Genomic DNA, 24,617 nt, shown 5'->3' with positions numbered 1-24,617 from the left:
CTTGCCCCCCTTTACGGGGGTGGCAGCGGAAGAGCTTCCGCTGCCACCCCCGAGCCCCCCCGAGCCCCCCCACGCTTTCTGATGACATCAGCGCGCACAGCGCGCGCCGGCGTCATCAGGAAGCGTTGGACGCGCTGGAATCCATTTCTTCCAGCGCGTCCAAGGGAGCAGAGGTAGGTTTTGTTGTCCGGTGGGGGCCGCGGCGGTGAAATTTGTAGTATTGAGGCATCGGGGGAGAGGAAAGAGTATTTCCTCTCACCCGATGTCTCAATACAGGGCATTCCTGCTCCACGATCGCGCACAGCGTCGCGATCGTGGAGTAGGGATGCCCCACTAGACACCAGGGATTTGTTGTTTCGAATTTGGGAAGCGACCCCTTAGGCAAGGGTCGCTTCCTTGAGGGAAAAATTTGTCAAAGTCTTTTCTGCCCCCCCTGGGGGCAGATCGGTCCGCTTTCTGCGCGTTTCTGCCCCCAGGGGGGGCAGAAAAGCCCACTAGACACCAGGGATGTCGTTTATTCTATGTAGGAAGCGACCCCTTAGGCAAGGGTCGCTTCCTTGGGGGCAAAATTTTTGGAAGTCTTTTCTGCCCCCCCTGGGGGCAGATCGGTCCGCTTTCTGCGTGTTTCTGCCCCCAGGGGGGGCAGAAAAGCCCACTAGACACCAGGGATGTCGTTTATGCTATGTAGGAAGCGACCCCTTAGGCAAGGGTCGCTTCCTTGGGGGGCCCAATAATTTGAAGACTTTTCTGCCCCCCCTGGGGGCAGATCGGTCTTCTTTCTGCCCGTTTCTGCCCCCAGGGGGGGGCAGAAAAGCCCACTAGACACCAGGGATGTCTATTTCGTTATGTAGGAAGCGACCCCTTGGGCAAGGGTCACTTCCTAGGGTGGTAAAGTAATTAGAAGACTTTTCTGCCCCCCCTGGGGGCAGATCGGTCGTCTTTCTGCCCGTTTCTGCCCCCAGGGGGGGCAGAAAAGCCCACTAGACACCAGGGATGTCTTTTTCTTTATGTAGGAAGCGACCCCTTGGGCAAGGGTCGCTTCCTTTGCGGCCTAATTTTTTAGAATACTTTTCTGCCCCCCCTGGGGGCAGATTGGTCGTCTTTCTGTCCGTTTCTGCTCCTAGGGGGGGGGGCAGAAAAGCCCACTAGACACCAGGGATTTAAATATTATTGTAGGAAGCGACCCCTTGGGCAAGGGTCGCTTCCTTGGGCCCCTAAATTTTTTGAAGACTTTTCTGCCCCCTCTGGGGGCAGATCGGTTTTATTTTTTTGCCGTTTCTGCTCCCATTGGGGGCAGAAAAGCCCACTAGACACCAGGGAATTAGTTCAATTAGAAATAGAAGTGACCCCTCGCTTCCAGGGTGCAATTTGTTATATGTATTTGGCTCACCCGCCCCGGGACTGAATAGCCTTTTTTTTTCTGCTGTTTTCTGCCTGACCTGGCACACAAACCGATTGACCATTTGGGTAGTGACATGGCATGTTATAATGTTTATTGTTATATTTTTTGTGATTTCCAATTGTAATGTTTTTTTTGTTTACTTTTTTGTTCTAGGTGAAGGCTTTTCTTCTGTTCACGTTGACGTTTTGGTTCTGGTGGTTTTGCTGTTTGTGTAGTTTGGTAAGAGACTGTTTTTTTGTACAATGCAAATGTGTTTGATTTCTCTGCCTGTTTTTTTTTGCAAATGGTGTAATAATAGCAGTATGTTTGGTTTTTGAGTGTCAAAAACTTTTTGCATTGGTGCTCGATGTGTATTTTGTTGTCTTGTGAGTAATTTGGTTTTTTTTCTTCTTTCTAGTTTGATATCGTTGGTCTTTGCTGTGTCACTGCAGAGTTTGTTTCTGGTGAGTGCAGCTGTCTCTTTTGATTTTGGATTGTATAGTTTTTGAGTACATTGATCTTATTGATATAAGGTACACATTTCTTTACTTACTTGGTTTGCACATTGTTGGTTGTTGTTGACTTGTTTGTGCAGTCTTCTATCTTAGTAGGTATAATGGCTAGCCGCAGGATGACTGCTCAGCAGGTTGTTGGTTTGCTGTTTGAGTCTTCCTCTGATATTGGGTCAGAGACTGACTCTGCTTCTGAGGGAGAGGGGGCAGGGGACGATTCTGGCAGTGAGTTTTCTCTCCGTATGGGGTCATCGGATGATGAAGATACTCTTAGTGCGGATGAAGTGCCTGTGTTAGAGGAGGAGACTGATGTGCCGATAGTGCGGCAAGAGGCATCTGGGCTGCAGCCTGCGGCTGCAAGGCTTCCCGTTGGTGTAGTGCGGCAAGAGACATCTGGGCTGCAGGCTGGGACTGCAAGGCTTCCCGTTGGTGTAGTGCGGCAAGAGGCATCTGGGCTGCAGGCTGGGGCTGCAAGCCTTTCCGTTGGTGTAGTGCGGCAAGAGACATCTGGGCTGCAGGCTGGGGCTGCAAGTCTTCCCGTTGAAAGTGATGACCTCTGGGTTGCCCCTGGCATGGTGCAGCCGGAATTTCCAGAGTTTACTGGTGTTCCAGGGTCTAGAGTGAATACTGAGAACTTTTTGCCTGTAAATTTTTTTCAGTTGTTTATGGACGATGTGTTTTTGGCAGAGATTGTTGAGCAGACTAATTTGTATGCCGAACAGTTTTTGAGGGACAACAGTGCCAGTCTTAAGCCACACTCTAGAGCTACCCGGTGGACTCCCACAAATGTTGAAGAGATGAAGAAGTTCTTGGGTTTAACTTTTTTGATGGGCTTGCTAAGGAAGCCATCATTGGCTTCATATTGGTCTAGCAGTCCCTTGATGGCAACGTCTATTTTTCCGGCAGTCATGAGTCGTGACAGGTATTTGCTTCTGCTTCGGATGATGCACTTTGTTGATAATGGTTTAGCGTTGCCACGAGATCACCCTGATTGTGACCGTCTTTTTAAGATTAGGCCTGTCCTTGATCACTTTGTTGATCGATTTTCTGAGATTTATGCCCCTGGTAGAGAAATTGCAGTGGATGAGTCTTTGGTGTTGTTCAAGGGCCGCTTGGTTTTTAGGCAATACATTCCTAGTAAGAGGGCACGCTATGGAATAAAGCTGTATATGCTGTGTGACAGTAGGACTGGATATGTCTCTAATTTCAGGGTGTACACCGGTAAGGAATCTAGGTTTAACCTCCCTAGTTGTCCGTCCACTTTTGGAGTGACTGAGAAAATTGTTTGGGAACTTGGTAGAGGATTTTTTAACAAAGGCCACCATTTATATGTAGATAACTTCTACACTGGTGTGCGGTTGTTCAGGGAATTGGCCAAAGTGGACACTTTTGCTTGTGGCACAGTCCGCTGTAACCGTAAAGGTTTTCCGAAAGAACTTGTTTGTCAAAAGCTTGTGCGGGGACAGTGCAGTGCGTTGCGTTGCCAGGAGCTTCTTGCTGTGAAGTTTACAGACAGGAGAGATGTCTACATGCTGACTTCCATCCATGATGAAAGCACTGCACCTGTGACTGTTTGGGGTCAGGTCGCTGAAGCGCGCAAACCTGTATGCGTTTTAGACTATAATAGGCACATGGGTGGTGTTGACAGAGTAGATCAGAGGTTGGAACCTTACACTGCTCTTCGTAAGGCTTACATTTGGTACAAGAAGTTGGCTATCCATCTTTTCCACTTGGCAATGTTTAATGCTTTTGTTGTGTTCCAGGATTCTTGCCCTGAGTCAAAGATGACTTTTGCTAAGTTTCAGGAGTCTGTAATAGGCAGCCTTGTTGTAGTGGAACAGGCAAGTGTTCCTAGAGTTGGACTGGTGGAGGATGTTGCTAGATTGAAAGAACGCCACTTTCCAGATCACATTCCTCCCACACCCGCAAAAGATTTTCCCAGTAGGAGATGTAGAGTCTGTTGGCGAAGAGGTTTGCGGAAGGAGAGTCGTATGTACTGCCCCGATTGTCCCTCTCATCCTGCACTGTGTCTCTCTGCTTGTTTCCGAGCGTACCACACGCGTAAACATTTCTGGGAAGATTCATGAGTGGTAAAGTGAACTGCCTGGTCTGTATTCTTTGGAAAATATGATTCTGTTTCAAGGTTGGTGTTAGTGCAATGTATTTAGTTGCTGATTTTCTGTTAGAAGATTTGTATCTATTTGCAATTTGTTTGTGTTTTTATTTTTTTCTAAAAAAATCCAAAATGTGAAGGCGGTGTGTGTAGGCTTGCGCTTGGCTGTTGGTGTGTGTGGACTGGCACTTGGTTGGTGGTGTGCGTGGAATGGTGCTTGGCTGACGGTGTGCGTGGACTGGCGGTGTGCATGGACTGGCGGTGTGCGTGGACTGGTGCGTGGCTGGTGGTGTGCGTGGAATGGTGCTTGGCTGGCGGTGTGCGTGGAATGGTGCTTGGCTGGTGGTGTGCGTGGAATGGTGCTTGGCTGGCGGTGTGCGTGGACTGGTACTTGGCTGGCTGTGTGTGTGGACTGGTGGTGTGTGCGGACTGGTGTTTGGCTGGTGGTGTCCGTGGACTGGAGCTTGGCTGGTGGTGTCCGTGGACTGGAGCTTGTCTGGTGGTGTGTGTGGACTGGAGCTTGGCTGGCGGTGTGCGTGGAATGGTGCTTGGCTGGCGGTGTGCGTGGAATGGTGCTTGGCTGGCGGTGTGCGTGGACTGGTACTTGGCTGGCGGTGTGCGTGGACTGGTGGTGTGTGCGGACTGGTGCTTGTCTGGTGGTGTCCGTGGACTGGAGCTTGGCTGGCGGTGTAGGTGGATTGGCGATTGGCTGCCGGTGTGCCTGGACTGGCGATTGGATGGCGGTGTGCCTGGACTGGCGCTTGGCTAGCGGTGTGCGTGGACTGGCGTTTGGCTAGCGGTGTGTGTCGACTGGTGCTTGGCTGGCTGTGTGTGAGTAGTGACTTTCTGCTGGTCACTACACACACTGCTAGCTGAGTGCCACTCCACGCAATCCTTCAGCCTGTGTAGTTGCTGTGTCTGGATTGTGGGCGTGTGAAAGTGATGGGCCCTTGAATGGCGCTGTGTGCTGGTGTGAGTTTTGTTATGTGATGGGCCCGCGGCTGGCGGTGTGAATGGTTTTGTATGTCTCACACGTATGAAAGGTGTATGAATGGCCTGTAAAGAGGTTGGTGCCTTGTCGTGGCTTTACAGCTCACGAGCTGTGAGTCAATGGTTCAGTTTCTTGCCCTTTCAATTATTACCAGTGCATTTCATGTTTTGTGAAATCACTTGGTAATACAATTTTATCTACTGAACCATCACTCACCCTCGTGCCAAATCCAACCAGTATGTGTGTGTGCTTGCGGGTTAGATGACTGTGCAGTAATATTTGTCTTTCTGAAGCAGGGTGTACCTTGTCCCTTTTTGGTGATTTTTGTACTGTGTTGCTTTTGTACCTGGTGGTGCGAATGGTCTTGTTTGTATCACGTATGAAAGGTGTGTGAATGGCCTGTAAAGTGGTTGGTGCCTTGACGTGGCTTTACAGCTCACGAGCTGCAAGTCATTGGTTTGGTTTTTTGTGGATTTAATTATTGACAGTGCATTTCATTTTTGTGAAATCTCTTGTTAATAAAATTTAATACACTGAACCATGACTCGCCCTCGTGCCAAATCCAACCAGTATGTGTGTGTGTTTGAGGAATAGATGGTTGTGCAGGAATCTTTGTCTTTAGTTTCTCTGCCAAGGTACACTTTCCATGTAAGAATAACCCACCAACTGTAGATATTGTCGAAAACCCTTGGGAGTTCATGGTGATGTCTCTCTAGTGATTTGAAAAATATTTTTTATCCCCATTGTCCTGTAAACCTCAAACTGTCTGCCACATTTTCTTTGCAGTATTATTCCTAAATTCTCACGCTGTAGTAACAATAGTTAATCTGGTTTTGCAAGGGGGGTTACTTTGGTTTTTTGCCCAGGGCTCGGCGGCCATCTAGGGAAACCTTTCAAACCCACGCATTTCTGAAAACTAGACACCCGGCGGCTTCCAGGGAGGTATGGCTTGCGTGGATCCCCCAACGTTTCCTTACCCAGAATCCCCTGCAAACCTACATTTTTGCCCAAAAAATCTCTTTTTTCACACATTTTGGGGTGGGAAAGTAGTGGCATCACCGGGCTCACACAAATTTACCACCACCCAGCGTTCCCCCAGGTCTCCCGGTAAAAATGGTGCCTCACTTGTGTGGGAGGCCCAAGTACCCGCGGCAGGCAAGGACAACAAACGTAGTGAGGCGACATCAAGATGGCCTATCGCCAAACCACCTGGTTTTTCAAGGGGGGTCACTTTGGTTTTTGGCCCGGTGCGCGGCGGCCATCTAGGGAAACCTACCAAACCCAGGCATTTTTGAAAACTAGACACCCGGCGGCTTCCAGGGAGGTATGGCTTGCGTGGATCCCCCAACGTTTCCTTACCCAGAATCCCCTGCAAACCTCATTTTTTGCTCAAAAAATCACTTTTTTCACACATTTTGGGGTGGGAAAGTAGTGGCATCACCGGGCTCACACAAATTTACCACCACCCAGCGTTCCCCCAGGTCTCCCGGTAAAAATGGTGCCTCACTTGTGTGGGAGGCCCAAGTACCCGCGGCAGGCAAGGGCCCCAAACGTAGTGAGGCGACATCAAGATGGCCTATCGCCAAACCACCTGGTTTTTCAAGGGGGGTCACTTTGGTTTTTGGCCCGGTGGCCATCTAGGGAAACCTACCAAACCCAGGCATTTTTGAAAACTAGACACCCGGCGGCTTCCAGGGAGGTATGGCTTGCGTGGATCCCCCAACGTTTCCTTACCCAGAATCCCCTGCAAACCTCATTTTTTGCTCAAAAAATCACTTTTTTCACACATTTTGGGGTGGGAAAGTAGTGGCATCACCGGGCTCACACAAATTTACCACCACCCAGCGTTCCCCCAGGTCTCCCGGTAAAAATGGTGCCTCACTTGTGTGGGAGGCCCAAGTACCCGCGGCAGGCAAGGGCCCCAAACGTAGTGAGGCGACATTTGGGATAGGCCATCTTGATGTCACCTCACTACGTTTGTTGTCCTTGCCTGCCGCGGGTACTTGGGCCTCCCACACAAGTGAGGCACCATTTTTACCGGGAGACCTGGGGGAACGCTGGGTGGTGGTAAATTTGTGTGAGCCCGGTGATGCCACTACTTTCCCACCCCAAAATGTGTGAAAAAAGTGATTTTTTGAGCAAAATAATGAGGTTTGCAGGGGATTCTGGGTAAGGAAACGTTGGGGGATCCACGCAAGCCATACCTCCCTGGAAGCCGCCGGGTGTCTAGTTTTCAAAAATGCCTGGGTTTGGTAGGTTTCCCTAGATGGCCGCCGCGCACCGGGCCAAAAACCAAAGTGACCCCCCTTGCAAAACCAGGTGGTTTGGCGATAGGCCATTTTGATGTCGCCTCACTACGTTTGGGGCCCTTGCCTGCCGCGGGTACTTGGCCCTCCCACACAAGTGAGGCACTATTTTTACCGGGAGACCTGGGGGAACGCTGGGTGGTGGTAAATTTGTGTGAGCCCGGTGATGCCACTACTTTCCCACCCCAAAATGTGTGAAAAAAGTGATTTTTTGAGCAAAAAATGAGGTTTGCAGGGGATTCTGGGTAAGGAAACGTTGGGGGATCCACGCAAGCCATACCTCCCTGGAAGCCGCCGGGTGTCTAGTTTTCAAAAATGCCTGGGTTTGGTAGGTTTCCCTAGATGGCCGCCGCGCACCGGGCCAAAAACCAAAGTGACCCCCCTTGCAAAACCAGGTGGTTTGGCGATAGGCCATTTTGATGTCGCCTCACTACGTTTGGGGCCCTTGCCTGCCGCGGGTACTTGGCCCTCCCACACAAGTGAGGCACCATTTTTACCGGGAGACCTGGGGGAACGCTGGGTGGTGGTAAATTTGTGTGAGCCCGGTGATGCCACTACTTTCCCACCCCAAAATGTGTGAAAAAAGTGATTTTTTGAGCAAAAAAAGAGGTTTGCAGGGGATTCTGGGTAAGGAAACGTTGGGGGATCCACGCAAGCTATACCTCCCTGGAAGCCGCCGGGTGTCTAGTTTTAAAAAATGCCTGGGTTTGGTAGGTTTCCCTAGATGGCCGCCGCGCACCGGGCCAAAAACCAAAGTGACCCCCCTTGCAAAACCAGGTGGTTTGGCGATAGGCCATTTTGATGTCGCCTCACTACGTTTGGGGCCCTTGCCTGCCGCGGGTACTTGGGCCTCCCACACAAGTGAGGCACCATTTTTACCGGGAGACCTGGGGGAACGCTGGGTGGTGGTAAATTTGTGTGAGCCCGGTGATGCCACTACTTTCCCACCCCAAAATGTGTGAAAATAGTGATTTTTTGAGCAAAAAAATGAGGTTTGCAGGGGATTCTGGGTAAGGAAACGTTGGGGGATCCACGCAAGCCATACCTCCCTGGAAGCCGCCGGGTGTCTAGTTTTCAGAAATGCGTGGGTTTGCTAGGTTTCCCTAGGTGCCGGCAGGGCTAGGGTACAAAATCTACAGCTAGTCACTTTGCCAAAAAAAGGGTCATTTTTCGCTGCAAAACCACGTTGCGTTTTGCGCCGTTTCCTGTCGCGGGCACTAGGCCGACCCGCACAAGTGAGGTACCATTTTTCTCGTAGGACTTTGGGGAACGCGGGGTGGGTGGAAATTTGTGGATCCACGCAGATTCCAGAACTTTCCATCACAGAAATGTGGGGAAAATGTGTTTTTTTTGTCAATTTTTTACGTTTGCAAGGGATTCTGGGTAACAGACCATGGTGGGAGGCAGTCAAGTCACCCCATCCTGGATTCCCCTGGGTGTCTAGTTTTCAAAAATGTATAGGTTTGCTAGGTTTCCCTAGGTGCCGGCAGGGCTAGGGTACAAAATCTACAGCTAGTCACTTTGCCAAAAAAAGGGTCATTTTTCGCTGCGAAACCACGTTGCGTTTTGCGCCGTTTCCTGTCGCGGGCACTAGGCCGACCCGCACAAGTGAGGTACCATTTTTCTCGTAGGACTTTGGGGAACGCGGGGTGGGTGGAAATTTGTGGATCCACGCAGATTCCAGAACTTTCCATCACAGAAATGTGGGGAAAATGTGTTTTTTTTGTCGATGTTTTACGTTTGCAAGGGATTCTGGGTAACAGACCATGGTGGGAGGCAGTCAAGTCACCCCATCCTGGATTCCCCTGGGTGTCTAGTTTTCAAAAATGTATAGGTTTGCTAGGTTTCCCTAGGTGCCGGCAGGGCTAGGGTACAAAATCTACAGCTAGTCACTTTGCCAAAAAAAGGGTCATTTTTCACTGCAAAACCACGTTGCGTTTTGCGCCGTTTCCTGTCGCGGGCACTAGGCCGACCCGCACAAGTGAGGTACCATTTTTCTCGTAGGACTTTGGGGAACGCGGGGTGGGTGGAAATTTGTGGATCCACGCAGATTCCAGAACTTTCCATCACAGAAATGTGGGGAAAATGTGTTTTTTTTGTCAATTTTTTACGTTTGCAAGGGATTCTGGGTAACAGACCATGGTGGGAGGCAGTCAAGTCACCCCATCCTGGATTCCCCTGGGTGTCTAGTTTTCAAAAATGTATAGGTTTGCTAGGTTTCCCTAGGTGCCAGCAGGGCTAGGGTACAAAATCTACAGCTAGTCACTTTGCCAAAAAAAGGGTCATTTTTCACTGCAAAACCACGTTGCGTTTTGCGCTGTTTCCTGTCGCGGGCACTAGGCCGACCCGCACAAGTGAGGTACCATTTTTCTCGTAGGACTTTGGGGAACGCGGGGTGGGTGGAAATTTGTGGATCCACGCAGATTCCAGAACTTTCCATCACAGAAATGTGGGGAAAATGTGTTTTTTTTGTCAATTTTTTACGTTTGCAAGGGATTCTGGGTAACAGACCATGGTGGGAGGCAGTCAAGTCACCCCATCCTGGATTCCCCTGGGTGTCTAGTTTTCAAAAATGTATAGGTTTGTTAGTTTTCCCTAGGTGCCGGCAGGGCTAGGGTACAAAATCTACAGCTAGTCACTTTGCCAAAAAAAGGGTCATTTTTCGCTGCAAAACCACGTTGCGTTTTGCGCCGTTTCCTGTCGCGGGCACTAGGCCGACCCGCACAAGTGAGGTACCATTTTTCTCGTAGGACTTTGGGGAACGCGGGGTGGGTGGAAATTTGTGGATCCACGCAGATTCCAGAACTTTCCATCACAGAAATGTGGGGAAAATGTGTTTTTTTTGTCAATTTTTTACGTTTGCAAGGGATTCTGGGTAACAGACCATGGTGGGAGGCAGTCAAGTCACCCCCTCCTGGATTCCCCTGGGTGTCTAGTTTTCAAAAATGTATAGGTTTGCTAGGTTTCCCTAGGTGCCGGCAGGGCTAGGGTACAAAATCTACAGCTAGTCACTTTGCCAAAAAAAGGGTCATTTTTCACTGCAAAACCACGTTGCGTTTTGCGCCGTTTCCTGTCGCGGGCACTAGGCCGACCCGCACAAGTGAGGTACCATTTTTCTCGTAGGACTTTGGGGAACGCGGGGTGGGTGGAAATTTGTGGATCCACGCAGATTCCAGAACTTTCCATCACAGAAATGTGGGGAAAATGTGTTTTTTTTGTCAATTTTTTACGTTTGCAAGGGATTCTGGGTAACAGACCATGGTGGGAGGCAGTCAAGTCACCCCATCCTGGATTCCCCTGGGTGTCTAGTTTTCAAAAATGTATAGGTTTGCTAGGTTTCCCTAGGTGCCGGCAGGGCTAGGGTACAAAATCTACAGCTAGTCACTTTGCCAAAAAAAGGGTCATTTTTCACTGCAAAACCACGTTGCGTTTTGCGCTGTTTCCTGTCGCGGGCACTAGGCCGACCCGCACAAGTGAGGTACCATTTTTCTCGTAGGACTTTGGGGAACGCGGGGTGGGTGGAAATTTGTGGATCCACGCAGATTCCAGAACTTTCCATCACAGAAATGTGGGGAAAATGTGTTTTTTTTGTCAATTTTTTATGTTTGCAAGGGATTCTGGGTAACAGACCATGGTGGGAGGCAGTCAAGTCACCCCATCCTGGATTCCCCTGGGTGTCTAGTTTTCAAAAATGTATAGGTTTGCTAGGTTTCCCTAGGTGCCGGCAGGGCTAGGGTACAAAATCTACAGCTAGTCACTTTGCCAAAAAAAGGGTCATTTTTCAGTGCAAAACCACGTTGCGTTTTGCGCCGTTTCCTGTCGCGGGCACTAGGCCGACCCGCACAAGTGAGGTACCATTTTTCTCGTAGGACTTTGGGGAACGCGGGGTGGGTGGAAATTTGTGGATCCACGCAGATTCCAGAACTTTCCATCACAGAAATGTGGGGAAAATGTGTTTTTTTTGTCAATTTTTTACGTTTGCAAGGGATTCTGGGTAACAGACCATGGTGGGAGGCAGTCAAGTCACCCCATCCTGGATTCCCCTGGGTGTCTAGTTTTCAAAAATGTATAGGTTTGCTAGGTTTCCCTAGGTGCCGGCAGGGCTAGGGTACAAAATCTACAGCTAGTCACTTTGCCAAAAAAAGGGTCATTTTTCACTGCAAAACCACGTTGCGTTTTGCGCCGTTTCCTGTCGCGGGCACTAGGCCGACCCGCACAAGTGAGGTACCATTTTTCTCGTAGGACTTTGGGGAACGCGGGGTGGGTGGAAATTTGTGGATCCACGCAGATTCCAGAACTTTCCATCACAGAAATGTGGGGAAAATGTGTTTCTTTTGTCAATTTTTTACGTTTGCAAGGGATTCTGGGTAACAGACCATGGTGGGAGGCAGTCAAGTCACCCCATCCTGGATTCCCCTGGGTGTCTAGTTTTCAAAAATGTATAGGTTTGCTAGGTTTCCCTAGGTGCCGGCAGGGCTAGGGTACAAAATCTACAGCTAGTCACTTTGCCAAAAAAAGGGTCATTTTTCACTGCAAAACCACGTTGCGTTTTGCGCCGTTTCCTGTCGCGGGCACTAGGCCGACCCGCACAAGTGAGGTACCATTTTTCTCGTAGGACTTTGGGGAACGCGGGGTGGGTGGAAATTTGTGGATCCACGCAGATTCCAGAACTTTCCATCACAGAAATGTGGGGAAAATGTGTTTTTTTTGTCAATTTTTTACGTTTGCAAGGGATTCTGGGTAACAGACCATGGTGGGAGGCAGTCAAGTCACCCCATCCTGGATTCCCCTGGGTGTCTAGTTTTCAAAAATGTATAGGTTTGCTAGGTTTCCCTAGGTGCCGGCAGGGCTAGGGTTCAAAAACTACAGCTAGACTCTTTGCAAAAAAAGTGTAAATTTTCAGTGTGAAAATGTGGTGTGTTCACCTTAGGTTTTGAGCCACTTCCTGTCGTGGGCACTATGCCTACCCACACAAGTGAGGTACCATTTTTATCGGGAGACTTAGGGTAGTTCAAATTTGTAAAGCAACTGTTATTACCTATTGATTTTTGATGCATTTCTCCCTTCCAAATGAAAGACATTGTGTAAAAAAAAAGTCATTTTGAAAAATGACCAATAATTGTCATGCAAATATGAGTATTCCCAATTTCGAAAATGTGCAAATATGCACTGTTTCTGAACTCTGTAATTTGTTCCCATTTCAGAAATACATAGGTGACTTTCATACCGATTTTTCCATGTATACATTTTCCCACAATAATTGCTATATACCCGGACCAAAAAAAAAAAACATTACAAAATGCTGCTCATTTTTCTACTCTGGGTTCGTTGGGCTCTTGGTGAACCTACAAGTCCTATATGTCCCCACAACCAGGAAGGTCTACCGGATGTAACGGTACATTGCTTTCAAAGAGATGTCATAATTCGAAGAAGTTACAGGTAAAAACGTTGACTCAAAAGGCTGCTTTTTTCAACAAATTTTTAATTTTTCCTATATTTGCCTGTAAATTTCTATAAAGAAACCTTGATGGATCTACACAAATGACCCCTTGCTGAATTCAGAATTTTGTCTACTTTTCAAAAATGTATAGCTTTCCAGGATCCATTATTGTTTTTGTACCCATTTCTACCGTTAACTGGAAGGAGGTTGAAAGCACAAAAAATAGCAAAAATAGGGTATGTCCCAGAAAAATGCCAAAACTGTGTAAAAAATGTTGGTTTTCTAACAAAATTCTGTCATTCCCTAAAAGCTGGAGAAATTGTGATTTCAGCCCCACAAACCCTTTTTTGATACCATTTGCAGAGAAAAACCCAGAAGCTTTCATTTGCAGCCCGTTTTTCACATTTTTCACAAAAAAAAAAAAAAATTGCTGTATTTTGACTAATTTCTGGGAACCCTCTAGGAGAATCCACAAACCCTGGGTACCTTTAGAATCCCCAAGATGTTGGAAGAAAAGGACGCAAATTTGGCGTGGATACCTAATGTGGTCAAAAAGTTACAGGGGCCTAAGCGCGCACTACCTCAAATAGCCCAAAAAGGGCTTAGCACAGGAGGGGAAAAGGCCTAGCAGCGAAGGGGTTAAAGCATATTCACTGTGATCAATAATTGTCAACATTATAATGTAAATAAAGCATTTAACCCGTTAACCGCGGCGTAAATTCCACCGCAGTGCAGGTGATTTATTGCGCGGACGGGGCCGCGCAGGGCAACGGATGTGCGCAGCACTACCAAGGTAGTGCTCGCGACGGCAGTTTGCTGACGCGCGCATGCGAGGGGTTAAAATGAGTAAAACATGTTTCTGGGTACTTTTTACAAACTTTCCAACCATGAAAATGCAATCATAAAAGCAGCGCCTAGGGGGCATCACATTTTCACTACTTACATGCAACCACAGACTTAACCCCTAAACGGAGCTTCAATACATGTATTTCCTTTAAACACCTTCAAGCCACAATAACTGCAACGTAGATTAAGCCCCTAGAGGGTGCAGCACTCACAGCTAAACAGCAAAAGTTATACAGCTTTGCGGGTGCTTGGAAACATTGAGAAAACCCTGAAGGGATCAAAGATTCTTGACCCCCGCAGGCATAGGGTCAGTCCTTGTGAAAACTATTTAATGGGGGTGGGGGGTGGGGCGAATGCTGCACTCGTGCAGCCCCGCCACAGGTTGGTTGGTGTTGGCCATATCATTCTGAAGCCACCACGAGTGGAAATAATATGCAAATACAAAAGCCCCACAGGGCATTAAGGGGCACTTCTCCCGAAGCAAATGAATATCGAATTAATGGCTTTGCCACTGCTCTTGGTTAAACCGCGCAGCCTCGTGCCGCACGCTGTGCGCTTCCTTTTATATTTGTGGGAAGGGGGTGCTCTGTCCCACCCAAGCAACCTTGCATGCCTTCTTTGTTGGGGGCAGCCCAGGGAGCCCATTAGGGAGTACAACTATGGGGAGGTGGGCATGGTGGGGAATTACTGTTCGGGAGAGTGAGAGCTATACTGTGGGAAGGCTACAAATCTAGGTCAGTAGGTTTCAGTCTGGAGTGACTTTCTGGTGGAGCATTTGGCAATATAGTAGAAGAGTTAGTTTGAGTGGAGTGTCAGCCTGATGGTTGAGCGGTTACTGGGTACTAGGCTGGAGATGGTGGCGACTTTCTGAAGGAATTCCAGTCGGGAGGGTGAGTGCCATTCTACCATTCTAGTGACAGTAAGAGTGCTAGTTTAGTTTGATACTAGGGTCTCCCCCACCACTCGATGGGTAACTACTGTGGCCCACATGGGAGCAGCAACCAATGGTTGAGCAGGGCAGTAGCACCAGGCCTAGAGGACTACTGCAACCTAATGTATGGCTTTCTCCTCTAAACTAGGGGCAAGGACGGGCTACTCTCTTTTATTGTTATCGTTGGATTTCAGAGATTTATTGTGGCATGCATGCAAGTATGCTATAGAGATACACAACACACACCCCATGAAAGTGAGGAAATCCACATGCTATGCAATGGTGTAAAGTCTTTACAAGTACTGTGACTGTTGATAGTACTCAGAGGGAGTGATTTGATACCAAGGGCCTGCAGGTTCAAACACTCTTTGCAGCAGAGATAGCAGTGATTTTATTCTGTGATGCTGGAAAAAATGACAGGAAGAAATGACTACTCACAACCCAGCTCTTGTGCTGACAGTGGCTCGCTTAAAGGAGGCAGCTGGTCATAAAAACAACATGCAGGAGTTTAATCAGATTTTATGTACCTGTTTTGTAGGGTAACTGGGTGTGCTATTTATCCTTCAAATGTTTTTTCTTTGTATTGCATGTACAATGGGTGTGCAGTTTTAAAACTGCCAATTCGACCTGGTTAAATAAACCTTTTGGGAGGCCTAAGCCTTCCTTTTTAGGTCTCGCCTGTAATAGCACATGCACTGCATGTGCTCTCGCTTGCGAGAGATATAGAATACAAGGGGCTTGCAGCCGGCCCATTGCTTAACATTCATTGCCTTTATGTCTTTCTGATTTGCTACCTTCTAATTGGCCAGCGCGTGCTGGCTTCACTTCCTTGTCTTTCGGCTTGAGCATGGACCAAGTACTGATTGCTTCACCTTGATTGCTGTTCCGCGCTGTGATTGAGGTACTAATTTTATTTTTTCTTCTTCACCGTCATCGTTGTTGAATCATTGCCATTTGCAGCTATGTTTTACTATGCCAAACACACTTCAAAGAAGCTCTTTTCTCCTTTGAAATGAATGTGTTGTGACAACAGATGCCACCAGCTTTTATTGCAACAACAGATGCTATTTGCTTCCAAGTGTATTTTCACTAAGACATGGGCGCAAAAACTTTCTTTGTGACAGAATTTTTTGCCAAACGTCATATTTTTTTCCTCTTTTACGAATGGGGGGGGGACTAACTGATTTGCTCAGAATCACAGGGGTGCAGTACCGAGATCTAACAGGCATTGTCAAATCCAACAGGTCTCACATTTAAAACTATCAGCTCTGCCATTGCCTTTTGTTAATCATGTACAGCCTGGGCTTTGCTGACTTTGGCAATGACTTGTAAGCATGCTGTAGAGCAGTGTGGTTGCTGTGCCGCATGGCTAAAAATAATTTTAAAAATGTAAAAAGAAGAAGACGACTATGATGCAAACGCAAATGCACTTTTTAATTTTTGTTTAAAATTAATTAGCCCTGGCTGCATCATAGCTCTTTCGCTAATTAGTTTGAGCCACATTGGTAAGCACTCACTCTGATGTACAGCATGGCTATAAAACATTGCCAAAGTCAATAGCACTCATAGCCGAGACCCATTGGCTTTGAGAAATGCTTGTTAATACTTATAAGTTACACCCCAATATAGGCCCTAAATTCCCATAAGGAACAGTGCATGGTATTTAAAAAGTAGAACATATATATTTTATGTTTTACATATCCTGACAGTAGAGTTTCAGTGTACAGAGTACGAAAAAAGAAACACCAACAAAATATATTTTTTTTTAAATGGAGGGGACAATGTAAAAAGGCGCATTTTCCTATGCCATCCACCTGTCCTTGCACCACCACAAGAACTTAAAGACAACGAGAAAATACTTAGATTAGGGGGGTAATTTATAGATTAGGGGGTGAATTTATATCAATGTCCCTAAAAAGACTTCTGTTTCTTTGGAGTCACACTTAAACTCTCTCAAGGCTTCAGGGTAATCTGTGCTAGGGCTTGGCATGAGAATGGATCTCAGTTGTGTTATTGTTAAAATGCACAAATACAAAAACATATATAATACAATAAAGGTATTCAGTACTATTTGGGATAGGGTGAAGGCTTGAGACAGATGCTTGGCTCTGGCTCAACTCAGGTTACTTTAGGATCCTTAAGCTGATACGAGAAGAGTGTTAATGTGGGGCTTGCCCGGCACTGTCACTGGAAAGGATGAGGAGGAAGGTTAAGACAGGCGGATCTTACAGTCAGCAGTGTGAAAGTGCTCAGCAAGGGATGCTATGCAAGTGATTCTCAATCAACATTACATGCCTCGCAAAGCACCTAACAGTGCCTTCACAATCCGCCCATATGCACAGAGCCGATGACCAAACCCGCTCACCATACTCCTCCAAATTAGAAAACAAAGGCTAAGTGGGAGATCTTTGTTGAAGTCTAGCTGCAGCCAAGCTCTGCGCTTCAGTTTAGCATGTGTAAAGACCCATTCACAGGCCAAACTGTTTTGTTAATTTTGTAACTGCCTTCACTGAATAGGGGGAGCCTCACCTGAGGTTATCTTTGTTAAATGTAGAGAAACAATGATACCAGCATAAACGTTTTGAGGGCATATGCATCACCACACTACCAGAGACAGATCTTGCACCAGGGGGGCCTGCAGGCGCCCCAACAGAATCCTGTAGATGGGCATAGGAACACCTTTTCTAAGCCACATCCAGCCAAGACCTAATCGAGGCTCCTGGGTGCCTTTGGGGTGGACTGGGCTCACCACGCTCAAACCTCCTTTGCTAAACATTGGCCACTTATCCCTGCGAGGATACAGACATTGCCTCCAGGTAAAACCGGAACAATAATTTGTACTGACAGTCTCTTACGACGCCCAGATGAACGGCTAAAAACAAACAGTCCCAACAAACCAGGCAGAGCATCACTCCTTGTGAGAGACGAGACATGAAGATAGATCAGACAGGGAACAAAGATGGGATTGTTTTTTGTATGTTTTTTACCTAGGTCTAGGGCTTAAGTGAGGTGGGTTCAACTTTCAAAAGGGTCCCTAATGGTCTGAATATTAACGTCCTTAATTAACAAAAACACTGAACAATTTCTCAATGATGGTAAATCCATTGAGGTAATCCATATCAGCAGTGGAAACCCTGTTTACATTTCACGTGTTTTACCTCATCTAACGTTTCTGAAGACTATTTGCTTCTTTCAAGATGTGTTTCTATAGTTTTTTTCGCGCACCATATGACTCTTGCAGTGTGTACTTGGAACTGAGTTGCCTCCAGATGTCTGAGTGAGTTCAGATTGTGGGTGGGATGTCGGACGGGACACAATTAAAAGATGTGAAGTGGAGGCAGAAGTGGATGTTTCTCGCAATGCCGGTCAGTGTGTCATAAAAGTGTGCATACTACATGCACAGCCAATGCTTGTCCCCCTGCAGAGTGAGGGTGGTATATGTGGCAACTGTAACTATGGCAAAGTGCGAACTATGTAGATGGAGGATTTCACAAAGATATGGGGCGAAAAAGGGTGCAAGTGGCTAACAGACTGAGAGACTGCAGAAGAATGTTGTGTGAACCAGCAAACAGGATTGTCTGAGAACTCTGAAGATCACAACTCCTTCCAGACTACAGTAATATCTAATTCAAAGTCTCATAGTTACAGAATTGGAATACTTACATACATAATTCATTGTTATTAATTTGTCTGACACAGCTAACAAGCACTGGCAAAGCCAATAAGTCTGGGTTGTTGGAAATATATTTTTCATTTTCATTTTTCCAATCTTTATTTCGACCATTTGGTCATAAAAGATACACATACATTAAAGTCACAAAAATTCTGTCACATTTGATAAAACATCAGTGCGTGATTTAAAAATCCACTTCAAACATTATTAAAAATGTTAAAAATAGAGCAATCTACAGACTACCCAGCATTTTTTAAAAGACGATTACGCGTATGCCATACATTTGTAAAAAATTTGGCAAGCGCAAAAACGATTGGGCCGGAAACATCACATTTTAAAATCCTGTACATAGGTATATATTCCCTGCCACCCAAGTTCTTAATCAGAGGCAGCAGCCAGTACTTTCTGGCTGCCTTATATGCTGGGCAGAAAAAGATCACATGTAAGTCATTTTCCTCTTTGTCAGCGCAGAGGGGGCAATACTTAGTGGAAGGGACTTGCGACCAGGTGCTAGAAAAGGAGCGCAAATGCAATGTACCGTATCTCCACTGAAGAAATAACTTTCTAGTGAGTACGGGATATATGGGATCAAAAGCCTTTTCAAGTGCATAGAGATCCTTATTTTGCAGGAATTTAGAAGAAAGGGACCCCTCTGTCTGGGTAGCTAAAGCCCTTACCCTTTTGTGTTCATGATACAGATTCGCCAAAAATCTCATGTTCATGATACAGATTCGCCAAAAATATATACATTGGCTGTTATGTGATATGACTAAATGGCCAAACAGAAAGCTCACAGAGGCATGAAGATACCATTGGAGCAATGGTAGCATTATCAAATAATTCTAATGACTGGTAATGGGACGTGCTTAAATGTCGTAGTGCTTGACAGTCATTCGTAAAGGGATCTCAACAAGCACTAGGCTTCCTTTTTGCATTGCAGGAAATATCTGCGACACCTCTTTGCCTCTAGAAATTCATTTAGAGCAGCCTTTATTACGGTTCTTTCAACAAGTTTACATCCACAGATTGCATGTAAAAGAGTATCCACCTGCTATATTCCTGAAAATCCTCAATGAAAAATTGGACCTTTAATGAAACTTTTGCGTACTTTTTCTCTCCCTTGTTTATTTTGAATGCACCTCCGCTTCCCTTCTGCATGCCTCTTCTGTATATGCACTACTTTAAATATCATGCCTTTCTGTCTTAAGCTCCTTTTTTAGGTTGAAGCCTACAAGACAGCACAGCTGTCTAATGCGAAAAGACATCTTGGTAACAATCTGAAAGCTTCCATGGGACTGAATTTCGCTCATTGCTGACCATTGGCTTTGTGGTGTGTAACTCACATATGCTTGCTTTATTTGTTTTAGGCTGTCCAGCATGCCAATATCCCTCAAGTGAAGCATCACCTGTTTACCAACGCTCCTTGTAGTTTTTCTACAAGTGCTCGCTTTCTGTAAGCAGGTATTTAAATTTTATTTTTATTTTTATCTTTTCACATTTGCTGTGCCTTCAAAGACAGAGGTCAAATGTCCGACTCGGTCTAGGGAGCTTAGTGTTCACTTTTATTTCTCGGACTTCAAAGTGAGAGGATTTATTTGACAATCGTGCTGGGTACCCATGTGAGATGAAAGGCTGTAAGATGTTATTTTTTGCTAGCATACAACAAAATGTAGATGTCTGTAAACGAACTGTGCACATATTTCAGAATTAGGAAAGCACAAATTAAGCACTTTTTTGTAATTCTTAAGTGTGGTGGAAGCAAATATTTTAATATGATCAAAACAAATCAATGCACTTGGTAATTCATTTCAACACATTATTGTTTGTGCGCTGTACACTTTATGAAATAACTGGGTCTGTGAAAAGTTAATAGTTATTTCAATTGAAAATATGTTGTCTGTAATGGCAGTGCGCTACCATCCCATACTTCATTCTATGGCACTCTACTGTGCGCTAGTCCCGCTATGCTTTGCCACTCCACTCCACTACTCCAATCTACGATGCTCCATGTCATTTCACTCTAAACCACTCCACCCTAATCTATGACATTCCACTGTACAATACTCTAAATCACTCCACTCTATGACACTGTACGCCATTTTACTTCACGCTACATCACTCCACAACACTTTACTCCACTCTAGGCTATGCTATTCTATGTCACTCCACCACACTCTATGCCACTCCACATTTTACTCCACCCTATGCCACTCCACTCGATGACATGTTACTTCACTCTATGCCACATCATTATACTTTTAGCCATGTTGAACAGACACGCTTGTGTACAGCATGGCTCAAACTCATTTGCAAAGCCAATTGCTCTTGGCTTTACCAATGCTCGTTTTGAAACCATAACCAGTTGCTTCTCACATAGACCCCCTCTAATGAGCACACTTAAGTCACCAATAACTATAAAGAAACTGGACTAAATGCATTGAATGGTTTCCTTAGCATCCAAGGCTAACCACAATAACCATTGGACTGACTACTAACTTTGGGCTCACGAGTAGCGTGTTACTCGTCAGAAATACAAATGTAATACACTCCGCCCTTTTCAACGTTTACCCCGAATTTAAATCTATGTCTAAGATACACATTACATGAAATAATGTATTATTTAGTACTATGGGTTCGCAAGTGACATACAGCATACCTTAGAAAATACAGTTCTATTACCCAACCATACGCAATGCATTTGGACAGCGTATAGCTTTTAAAGCGGTAAAACGCGTTTAACATTTAAAATAGTTGCCTTTAAGAAACAGGCTGCCCCTTCAATTTCCCTAATTTATAAACGGAGCACATTATTCTAAATAGGAATTTCCGTGGCTATGTCTTCCGAATCCTAACATCGCAGGAACGCAGAAGAAAAATTCTGCTGTTAAAGCTGAACAACAGGGGGCGGCAGAGCCGCTACGGGCGGACCGTACCAACTGCTTGTTAGTCTGAGCCAAGTACAGAGTAACCAGTGTTGGTTTTCTACGGCTGGGAAGCTGCGTATGTCGTACGCTGGCCCACTTCAGAGCCGCCGTAACCTTTTTTACCGGAAGAACGCCATCAAAAACATGAACGCGCCCGGTGAAACATCAATGATTCACGAAGACGCGAGCTGGTAACTTACCTCGCCACTCCAGGAAGCAGCTCGATTAGGAACCAACCGCTCAGCGCAGGCAACACAGAACAGCTGCTACGTCATCCGGAAGGCACCAGGCACGTCCCCGTTCAGCCGTAGGGCAAGCGCAGCCTCCAAGCTCCTCCTGTGTTGTTAGGTACTGCAGCCTCCATGTGGAATTAGAAGGCACGCGCACTATGTACTGTTTAAGGCGAGAGATGCGGGGTGAGGTTAGGGGGCACAATCCCCTTTATGCTAACGAAAACGTTAATCTAGTGTCTCTCTGAAGTGTATCCATAGATTTACGGGATGCTGAGCAGCTGTTTCTTTTTGACACCTTATGGGTACGTCACTATCCTACATGTCGAGACTTCCAATTTTGTTAATTAAAAAAAATGTGTTATTTTAGGTTCGTCCTTTTAAAACTTTCTCTGCTCAATGAGCCTTCTTGAAGAAATTAGTTTCTTACGGTATTGTTTTCTACATCGCCCTCAGATGTTGACAGGTATGCTGTTAACGGCCTACAGAATTCCCCTGATCTTATTTTTGACCTCTCTCTCCTTTTCTCTTCCCAAATGTTGGCATCTATGCAGGATCACCCACGTGGAATCAATTAAAACCCGCACCCTAAACTGTAACCAGCAGTTTAGAAAATTAAAACAATTATACAATGTTATACTTGGTCTCAGTGCTATAACTGGAAACATAAACGTTCAGGTAGTCACTATTTGGAATACCTGTCTGCTCCTGAGAAGTACTGGTACTCTACTATTAAAAGTATTGCAGCAGTGCTGATAGGTACAGGTCGAATTAAAAAGTGCAGGTACTCAATAGCGGACAGTGCCAGCCCATTTAAAGCACTGGTCTTTATTTACCTCATCACAGTTACTACGTATCAGGTGTTCCCCAACTTCAGACATCAATAATTATACTTTCACACCCATTCATTAAACATGAGTTGATTCCCTCCTCCGACATGAGAGAAAAGGAAGTCCAAAAGACAGCGCTCCACACTCATCGCCATATAAGGCTAGGAGGCACTCTAGTACTTCCTTGTTATGCTCATGTTCTGATCGGGACATATGTCGGAGGTTGGGGCAGGGCTGGCAGCAGTGGCGACCAGGTTGGAAAGGTAGGGGGTGATTTTGTTACTGGGGGCCGGTTTTGCAGTAGTGCTGCAATATCGTCAATCAATCAATGATATAATTTCATTTGTAAAGCGCACTACTTACCCGTGAGGGTCTCAAGGCGCTGGGGGTGGGGAATGCTACTACTGCTCGAAAAGCCAGGTCTTGAGGAGTCTTCTGAAAGTCAGCAGGTCTTGGGTCTGCCGTAGGTGGGTGGGGAGGGTGTTCCATGTCTTGGCAGCGAGGTGGGAGAAAGATCTGCCGCCGGAGGTCGCTCTTCGGATGCGGGGGACTGTGGTGAGGGCGAGGCCGGCGGAGTGGAGCAGGCAGGTGGGTGTGTAGAAGCTGAGTCGTCTGTTGAGGTACGCTGGTCCGGTGTTGTGGAGTGCCTTGTGTGCGTGGGTGTGGAGTTTGAAGATTATCCTCTTGTCGACAGGGAGCCAGTGCAGTTCTCTCAGGTGGGGTGTGATGTGACTGCGGCGAGGGATGTCGAGGATCAGGCGTGCCGAGGCGTTCTGGATGCGTTGCAGCCGTCTCAGGAGTTTGGCCGAGGCTCCTGCGTAGAGGGCGTTTCCGTAGTCCAACCTGCTGCTGATGACGGCCTCGATGACCGTTCTTCTCGTTTCGGTGGGGATCCACTTGTAGATCCTGCGGAGCATGCGGAGGGTGTTGAACCCCAGTAACAAAAGCATCAATTATTCACACTTGCCCCCCCACAACCCGGGCAGCGGTGGAGGGGATAGGGCAGGGGGGGTAGGAGGCTGTCCAACAAAAATGCGAGGGCTGCTTTGTGTTCCTGGTTCTGCCCTAGGTTGGGGTCTCTGCTGGGCAGGTGCCTCCTACACTGCTCCGTTTACCTTCTGTATGGAGTGTTGGGTCAGTATATTACTGCCATGAATCGGAATCTACTGGACAGCCGAATAGAGACCAAACCGTGGGTCCAGGCCAGCACTCTCCCCTGCAGCATCGCCTCACTGCCGCAGCCTTGAGTCCCCCACAGTCAGGGATCGCGCCATCTGCCCGCCCTGCCTCCTGCTGATTTTGTCAGCTGAGTTGCATTTGTGCCCTTTGTATTGACATCGTGTTTACTTAGTTTTATTTTATTTGTGGTTACTGAGTTTATTTTCAGTTTCATTCTTTTTCACTCGCCAAAGCCCGTTGTACCGCTGCTGCTGCTCCTGCGGTGCCTCCCACCCCAACACAGTCCCCTCTCCCGCCTCCCTACCTGGTCCCGCCCCCCTCCCCTACTTAATGGCGACCGCTGCAGGGAGCGCGTGTGAAACCTAGACCGTGGGTCCAGGCCAGCACTCTCCCCTGCAGCATCGCCTCACCTCTGCAGTCTTGAGTCCCCTGCAGTCAGGGTTCTCGCCATCTTCCCGCACTGCCTCCTGGTGATTTTGTCAGCTGAGTTGCATTAGTGCTGTTTGTATTGACATCGTGTTTACTTAGTTTTATTTCATTTGTGGTTACTGAGTTTATTTTCAGTTTCGTTCTTTTTCACTCGTCAAAGCCCGTTGTACTGCCGCTGCTGCCCCTGCCCCTGCAGCCCCTCCCACCCCGACACAGTCCCCGCTCCTGTCTCTCTACCTGGTCCCGCCCCCCCTCCTCTACTTAATGGCGACCGCTGTGCGGTCGCGCCACTTTGACACGCCTAAGGCAAGCCCGTCTGCGCCTGACAGCGACCAGCGCCAGGAACCCTGGTCCTCCGAGGCCCCATCGCTAAGACTCACCCACCTCCCATGCTCTCAATCCCAGAAGACACGCCGACTGCGCAAGATCCTTGCTAAACACCACCCACGGACAGTTCTCATGCAGACCCTGCCGCATATCCTTCACCACCGACATAGCTCCCACTACCGTCGAAAACCCGCCCGAAGCACGCACCACCGAAACCCTAACATGCATCCTCCTCAATGTGCGCTCCCTGCACTGACATGCCGTAGAAATCTGGGACTTGATCCACACCGTCACGCCCGAAGTCGCCTTCTTCACGGAAACCTGGAGCAACGCCTCCTCCAGCCCCGACATCGCCTCAGCCATCCCCGACGGCTACAAGAACCAGAGGAAGGACTGCCCCCACCGCCCAGGAGGAGGTCTCGCCATCGTACACAGGATCCTCCTCCGACTCTCTACAATCAGCAAGAGCGACCCCCACTCCAACGCAGAACACCTCCACTTCCAG

At 47.2% G+C, this 24,617-nt stretch overlaps 1 protein-coding gene across 5 annotated transcripts in view; it reads right to left on the bottom strand.

Moving 5' to 3' along the window:
* The window catches only part of FBXO25 (F-box protein 25), a 491,440-nt gene extending 469,972 nt beyond the window's left edge, over positions 1-21,468 (bottom strand). For all 5 annotated transcript variants that reach the window (XM_085610798.1, XM_085610797.1, XM_085610802.1 and 2 more), the window contains exon 1: positions 21,318-21,468. The gene's annotated coding sequence lies outside the window, so the exon portion shown is untranslated. The remainder of the gene's footprint in view (positions 1-21,317) is intronic.
* Positions 21,469-24,617: the final 3,149 nt, after the last annotated feature.

The sequence above is a fragment of the Triturus cristatus genome, chromosome 6 (assembly GCF_964204655.1).
Source record: "Triturus cristatus chromosome 6, aTriCri1.1, whole genome shotgun sequence".
Taxonomy (NCBI): Eukaryota; Metazoa; Chordata; class Amphibia; order Caudata; family Salamandridae; genus Triturus; species Triturus cristatus.
This window is presented reverse-complemented; position numbering and strand designations above follow the sequence as displayed.